An 8,013-nucleotide genomic window follows, 5' to 3' on the forward strand; every position below is an offset into this window, starting at 1 on the left:
GAGATTGAGATTAATACATCTAGGAGGAGGTCGTAGACATCACTGTGATCATTTTGCGGCCTGGGGAGCAAGGATCCATGGTTTTTATATGCCTTGTCCGGCTGCTAGAGTAGATGACATGGAAACGTCGTCTCTACCATCTCGATGGCTTAGACCCAGGGAGCCGGATGTTCATCTCGGCCCTCCCCAGCTTCTATCAATGGATTTTTATAGTCAGGGTTAAACACTGAGAGGCCCTATGCATGTTCAAATATGCGAGTAGCATATACAATACAAATCAAGAAAAAGAAAAGAGAAGACCACAAACACTACAAAAACGCAATTTTGACAAATTATCTCTATTGTAAAATTGAGGGAGTAACTCGTTATTCAAGAGAACTGGCCATTGACAATTCAGTTACAATTATCAAAGAGAACTGTAAATTGCTAACTTAATTACATCATTCTTCACATAAGTTTCTCACAGAGGAAATTTCTTAACTGGAAGGTCACATTTCAAGCCATTCCACTTGTAAAACCCAGCCCTGTTGTCATTTAAATTGCAAATTAATCATCAATAATGCACAATAATTTATGACCCACAAACGATTTGGAGCCTAAGGAGGAGAAAATATCAATGCAAATAAATACACATGTAGTAAGATGCATTGCAATAGTCGTATTACTTGAATTTGTAAGCTGACCGCAAAATCAGATCAATCATGCATAGTACACAAAAGAGACAAAGCTTTAATCATAATTGGTGCTTAACCTTCTTGCTCCTGCTAATGATTTTTGCCATGAAGGCATCAATGTAAGGGGAGGAAGAACGGGACGGCGCCTGCCGAAAGTTACCGACGGGTGTTGACGGGCTGGCCAAGCCATCTCCCTCCATGATAGGTGGCAGTCGACGGAGAGGTGTAGATATGATGAGATGTGAAAATAAGCTTGAGGAAATTAATATGGACCAGCAAACTGACAAAAGCAGAATATAACACGAAAGTGTTGTTGTGAGCGCAAGCGCCTGTGGTCTCGTTATCCTTGCCGTACCAACGCCCCGAGATGGCCAACCCAACACGTATTCTGTCATGTATAGTTATTGTATTGATATTTTATCCAATAGCGATGCCCCACATCTGACAACAACCAAAAGTTACGGCGTCGTTTTCAAAAAAAAAAGTTACGGCGTCAGTCAGGTCGCATGCGGCTCCGGAGGAAGGAAACAATACGATCCATCATCTTCAAGATTCTGTACTGACGGCGTCTTGTCAGATCATTTATTCGGCGCGCACCGTTGCAGCTACCAATCTTCTCTGGTACACCTCGACACCTTCCCCCTTCCTCTATATTGCCTAAATCTCAGGCCATCAAGATCATCACCGGCCCCCAATACAGGCAACTTTCAAAACAGTGTGTACAGTGCATGCGATTGTGTAATCGCCGATTCAGGCTCGGAGAAAATGGACGGAGCCATTTTTGCCCTGCTTTGCACCAAGATAGCAAGATGGATGGATGTTGAATAGTGTGATCATGCAGGGGATAACTGCTTCAGGCCCGACTTGATTCAGTAAAATTCCATCTGCATAATGCTCACACGTTCAATGTACTTTCTGCAGAAGTATCCAATCATACACACAATCAATTTGACATTTCAGTATAGGAGAACACAAATTCATCAGCTTCAGGGCATATGCATAACATAATTGGGATTAGCAGTTAAACTGCATGATGGATCTCACACGCTACATGATTTATCGGTAAACACCAAATTCAGTATAGAGACAGAAAATTTAAGAATAAGCTACAGTCTTTTTTGCACCAGCCTACTGTCCCCATTTGCCCACATGAGAGCGTTTATCCTCCCCTCCTTATCAGCCTGCACGTGATATGTGAAGTGAGGATCCTTTGAACCAAGCTCCGCAAACACCTCCAACGTTTAACTAACATCATCAGCCTCTTGCTCGCGGCTTATTTTGCCACACAAGCTCCTTGAAGCTCTTTTTGTGAAAGGCACATTCTCCGTCGACCCAAAGAAACTGCCTAATGTTGTGCACTTTAGCAAGGTTCACATTGTTCTGCCTCAAATTCTTCATCAAATACCTGCTGTACACGTTGATGTGCTTGTGCGATTGTCAGTGTATCGTCTGCACATACGTGCCAGACAATGAATGGTTCAGACTGCAGCAGCCTTATCAGAGTAGTGCACTAACGCTGGCAAGACCAGTATTATCCACAATAGATTTCCACTGCAACCACAATTTAACGACAAATGAGACGATGAACATGTTAGTGAAACAACCAGCTCACAAAAAAAGAATTGAAACCAGATTCACATACCGTCCTCTCGACATTCAGACAGCTTTTAGCATATCGAATGTCAAATCCTTTCTCCCATAAATACAGATTGTAAAAATCGTATGCTTCAGAGCTTCGGCACAATGGCGTTGTCTCCAATATCTGAAGCAAATCCACGTATTGCCCTCTCCATGACAGTAGTTCGATTAGGACATTGGGCTCCTACCAGGGACGGCAGCACCAATCCTCACTCTGCTTGCACAAAACAGAATTTATATCTTCAGTGCAGCTGATACTATACACAGTACTATCATATATTGATTATTTAAGCACATCAAACCATATGGCCAAAGCTGCTAACAAGTTCCATCAAAGGATTAATCAACATTGTCAGTACTATCAGTACAAGACCCATAAGCCATACCTATCTGAACCTAATTCAAAAATGACTGAGCATTGTGTTGTCTGTACTATCCTGTGTGTACAAAATGAGTCTTCCAATTATTCAGCTGTTGTCCTATGAATTATTCAGGAGCCTCCCCCTTCTGGGTTAGATGTTGAACGAAACCAAAAAAATTCAGAAATAGCACGACGAATCCATAGCTTCTGAGCTATTCTAAATATGACAAGAACTCTAATCAGGATTATGATTCAGGGCTTGGGGACTGAACTTCACAATTTTCCACCGACCAACACTAATATTTCTACAATTTTTAAGCTGAAGAGTTACTACTTTTTTCTGATGATTTTACTAATTTCCATTTCAGAAGTAAACAACCACTTTTCACTTAGGTTCAAAAAAAACCACTTTTCACTTTTCCTAGCTATTCTAAATATGACGAATTACATGCCGTCGTGTCCATCTGCTCAATTGACTGCTCCGAAGTTAGCGGGGAAGCTTCAGTTTCGCATCTGCCGCCCCTTGCGCCGCACAGATCTGCCCCATGGCGCTGCCCGACCACACTCTGAGTCTTGGCTGCTTGATCCATCCCATTGTGGTCGTCGGTGCTGATAGAAAGTTAGATAAAAATTGTGAACAAAAATAAGTAAAAGCCCCTCTTCTGGACAAAGTAAGATAAGAACCTCTGCTACTCTAATGTACATCCATGCAACCAAAACTCTGAGAAATACTCATAGCAACACTGATCAACAGTTCTCGAAAGACATTCCAGATTTTTGAACAACTACAGGCCATTAAGTATTAACGATATCCAGAAGTTGTAAGCTCATGGTACTCCTACTATCTCACGACTAACTATATCCGAGCATTTATTCATAGATCATGCATACTCATACTATTTTTATGTACAGAATCATGATATATCTTTGTTAAATCAATTCCAATGCATGCACATGCACAAGTCTGAACTAAACAACCATATATGATGCATAAATTAAACGTAAACCAGCCAAGCCCCATGTAAATAAAATACTGAATTTGTAAATTGATGAGTGAGAGAATTAACTGACCAATAGTTCTGTACTTCAGCAAGATATAGATGACAACATTCTATGAAAAGAAATCACACTGTCCTACAGAGCACAATCAAACCATTCCCGGTTCAGTTTAGTATAGAAGTACTACACTACTAAAGGAGAGCTAGTTCTCACATAGGAACAAAATAAGATCAATCACGCAGGGTCCAACATTCATATAGATAAACAAATATCTATGCAACATCACGACACTTGCAAGGTAACTGTAAAGCATGCACATGGCACATCATATAACTAAGGCATAATGGTGATTTAGTGCTGGTTTTCAAATAAACGCAAACAATGCTACTACCACCACAAATTAAGGCTCGCAATATAAAACAGAGCAATTGCCCAAGTATTTATTTTGTGAGTGTCGAAGCATGATAAATGTGAGCGGAAATCATGTCTTATGAATGAGCAGTTCGATTTTCTCACATGATATAGTACCTGATGCACCCGTGACTGGATTACTGCTTGTAGGGGGAAAGCAAGCACAGCGAAGCTTCAGAAATAGCACTATAGGGATCACCATATTTTACAGATAAAATTTTCATTGTTAGCCTGTCCACAAAATCGGCAGAAAAATATCATGCTTATATTACAAAGCAGCAAGCAAGACACCTAGGTCCAATCTCTCTATCATAAATGAAAAGCATATAACTACTACATTCCTTATAAATTAAAGATGTTTAGAAAGTCAATATATTAGCCATCAAAATCAAGGTGCTGGAGGAAACAAGAGGCAAAGAGAGAGGGCACCAAATTAGCTTTTTAGGCCACCCATGTCGCACCTCCCTGCGATCAGCCTTACTGCTGAGGCATCACTGAGTGGCGATGCCATCGCGGCAGAGCTCTTGGACAAGACAACCCTCGTTAGTTCTTACCATTCTTCTTTAAAGAACCAAGTATATCATCATGATGGCCCGTGAACCCCTGTAAAACACAATGATAGCAGTCAATGGCATACATATATTTATAAGAAAACATATATATACTATGAATGCAGCAAACTTTGCTCATCTACGAAACAGAATATACTTCATCGTTTATATGGGTTAGCATATTATAGTACTGCACATGTAGCAAAAATACCAAGCAACCAAGAACCTCCTGGATCGACAACAGAAACAACCAAGATGCACTGACTTTTCAATACAAATGACTAAACATATATAACCGCCGATGCAAAAAAAACTTAACTCCCATGCATTGCAAAAGTGACCTCATTATGAATCTATTTTTAGATGAGTACCAAACAAATTTCTAGTGAAGTATCATCACAAAAATGGTAATGGTAAGTGGAAAGGACAAAGACTACACAATTGTTATCTATGAAAAACTGGAGTAACTAAATTTCAAAGACCAATGGTGGTGCAAGTGGCATATTGTGCCATTTTGAGCAAAAACCATGGAAGGTAAAATGCAGCACAAAGGAATGGAATTTATTCAATCACTCTGAGAAGACCTGGCTCGTAGTAATGAAAAGTGTGTATTGCTGGCCATAGACAATGAGATCATTCAGACCGCGAGCTTCCAGTCGACCACCATATGAAGCAAACATAACAGCAAGCTTCCAGCCAGTGACCATATGAACCGAAGACCAGTGATCATCCAGCGGACGACCATATGAATTGAAGATATCAACTATATAAGTAGTACATTTTTCAGTAAAGCCTGAGATTGTTGTAGTAAAGGGTGTAGCTAGAATCTGGACCTTAGATTCATGTGTACCTGCAGAAAATAGGAAAGGGGACATGAAATTATGCTGATAGAAATATAAATTCAATTGTGTGATTACTAATTCAAATTAAAAATAAATTCATGAGGTGTCACTGGCAGCAGAACCTACACCTCACAAAGTAAAACCTGCCACCAGTGGCAAGGCAGCTAAGCAAAGTAATTCGGTAGTTCTAATGAAACTAAAGATCTTAAGCCTGGAGAGCCCTTCAAACTGAACCAAAACAACTGAATCATCGCTAACAAAATTTCCTTACATACATGATACCTAACTAATGCACCTGTGCTAACAAAAGAACATAAGAAAATCGTTGCTTTATAATATAAAGCGGCGGGAAACCCTTTTTCCTAAGAACATAAGAAAACATCAACGAATAATTATTCAGAAGTCAACATGGCTGAGAACCCAGGGATCTAAATAAGACGTGTGCAGATCCCATTTTTATGCCTAGGTAGTCAATTATACCAAGAAACAAAATGAGATGGGTATTGCCTCCAAAATCGTACCAGCAACTTTACCATGTTATACAGAGAACCTCTCAACTATAATTTAATTGACAATAGTAACAGTCTCCAGCTATAGTAGCAGGGCCGAATTCTCTCAACTATATATTGCAAAAAGGGTTGTCGTAGTCTCCGGCTTGGCTGGTTTTACCTTGAACAAAATTGCGATTTAGAAAAGCAGCGTGGGTTTTCTGAAGAAGCTCTTGTACCAGTCAATAGTCCCATTGCCTGATTGGAGTGAGGGAGAAATGCAGGTAAGAAGAATGAACAAGCATCCTGAAGTGAGAGTAGTAAATAACCAAGAAATGAACCAATAAAAAACAGAAAGAACATTCACTATCAGACAGTATAACTTGGAAATGAAAACTATCTAGCAGATTAGAGATAGAGCTCACCTTGTTTTTTTCCTCTTCCTCAAGATCCTTCCTCTTCTCTTCTTCGCTCGATCTGCACACATCTTGTTTAGAAAAACATAAAACAAGATATCCAAATTAGATTAAAGAACCAAGGGAAACAACAGGGGAACCTGCATGAGTTTTTCTTCTGCATCTTCCATGGATGACGAATATCACAAAGAATGTTGAGATCCATCTTGGCCTCACCTTCTGCCGAGGACGACAACGACGAAGGCACCATGGACCACCGCTTCGCTAGCATCACCGCCTGCTGCGGCTGCTGCTCCCCTCATCCCCGGCGGCGCCACCACTGGAACATGAGAGGAGGTGAGGAAAGGTGACGGCCTCTATCACCCCGCGGCGCCGGCGACCGCCAACTCCAGATCGAAGAATTGGGAGGAAACGAGGAGTTGAGAGGAGAGGTGGCGGCCAAGCTCACCTTGACATCTTCCAAGCTCCTCCCGTGCGCACCATCTTCAGCCGTCAGGATCTCATCCATGAAGATGCTACTTTTCCCTATCGCCGGCCTCTCCTCCACCCCGTGAGGCGTCCGCTGCCCGGTCTTCGGCCTCTCTGAGCGGGTGGCTGTGGATGCAGTAACTGTGGGGACCAAGGGGAACGGGGGCTAGGGTTTGGCCGGCGGCTGGCACGGAACTGAGAGGAGGGAGGGGGCCGACGACACGGCGGAGGAGAGGAGGTGGCCGAGGTGAGCGAGGAGAAGAGGGGCGGCGACATGGGAGAGGATGGAGGTCGGATGGAGCAGGGGCAGCGACCGCGGGATGGTAGGAAAGGGGGCTAGGGTTCGTGGCGGCTGAGGGAGAGAGATCGAGGACGGAGGAAGGGTTGCGGCGTGCGGGCGATTGGATTGGGCCGACTGCACCCACGCCCCCGCAAATGGCGCGACGCGCACGCGGCGTGCGGGGAAAGGGCACACCTGCACCTCGAAACGGCTCACCCAGCCAACAGGAACAGAACACGAGCCCACCAGTCATTGGACATGAGAACTTACCACGCGGTCAAAATCACCAGCGAGAGCAACGAGCATCTAACGGCTCAAACGAAGTCAAAGACCAGATTGACCACGATTCAACGGCCAACGAAGGCTGAAATCGGAGGAGCCTCCTGGAGGTGAGTTGGGTAGCCTCTTTTTTGTTTTAAATATATGTAGAAAATGATGTATATAGAATGTAATTCCAATTGAAAATGGATCCCATCCGAAAAAAATAGTAGAATACAAACGGGATTCGAATTGAGTTGGCACGGTAAACGTGCACTGTGCAAAATTTGAACGAAGCGGGGAAAATCGCAGTAACTGCCCGAAACCAAAATCTGCGAGATGGAAATCACTACTGCCTATCCCTGTCGCGCAAAGCCTATATGCTGGATTTCTATAGGTTTCGATAGGGGTAGGTTTGTAATTTCACACAAACGTGACGTAACCGCCTCTCACTCGGATTCATACACGGTGGGCGCCAAAACACAGTGTGCCCTCGGCCGAAATCGACTCCCTCCCCGATTCATATTCATACACGGTGGGCACCAAAAATAAACTCTCATCGGCAAATATCCGGTGTATGCGAGATTACCGTCCTATCCCCAACCGACTAATATTGTTGTGATGTAG

At 42.8% G+C, this 8,013-nt stretch overlaps 1 long non-coding RNA gene across 19 annotated transcripts; it reads right to left on the reverse strand.

Moving 5' to 3' along the window:
* Positions 1-1,654: 1,654 nt before the first annotated feature.
* Positions 1,655-7,288, reverse strand: LOC123136856 (uncharacterized). Of its 19 annotated transcripts, none has more exons than XR_006467386.1 (11): positions 6,829-7,288; positions 6,521-6,699; positions 6,390-6,441; positions 6,146-6,222; positions 5,219-5,484; positions 4,545-4,686; positions 4,201-4,314; positions 3,745-3,807; positions 3,122-3,282; positions 2,317-2,526; positions 1,655-2,225 (listed from the first exon to the last, which is right to left on the reverse strand). It is a non-coding gene; the product is annotated as an uncharacterized lncRNA (long non-coding RNA). The 19 variants fall into 19 exon arrangements; XR_006467381.1 differs by having other exon boundaries at positions 4,513-4,686; XR_006467383.1 differs by having other exon boundaries at positions 4,201-4,686; positions 5,219-5,397; positions 5,468-5,484; ... (1 more) ...; positions 6,597-6,699; positions 6,829-7,287.
* Positions 7,289-8,013: the final 725 nt, after the last annotated feature.

This window comes from Triticum aestivum, chromosome 6B, assembly GCF_018294505.1.
Source record: "Triticum aestivum cultivar Chinese Spring chromosome 6B, IWGSC CS RefSeq v2.1, whole genome shotgun sequence".
NCBI lineage: Eukaryota > Viridiplantae > Streptophyta > Magnoliopsida > Poales > Poaceae > Triticum > Triticum aestivum.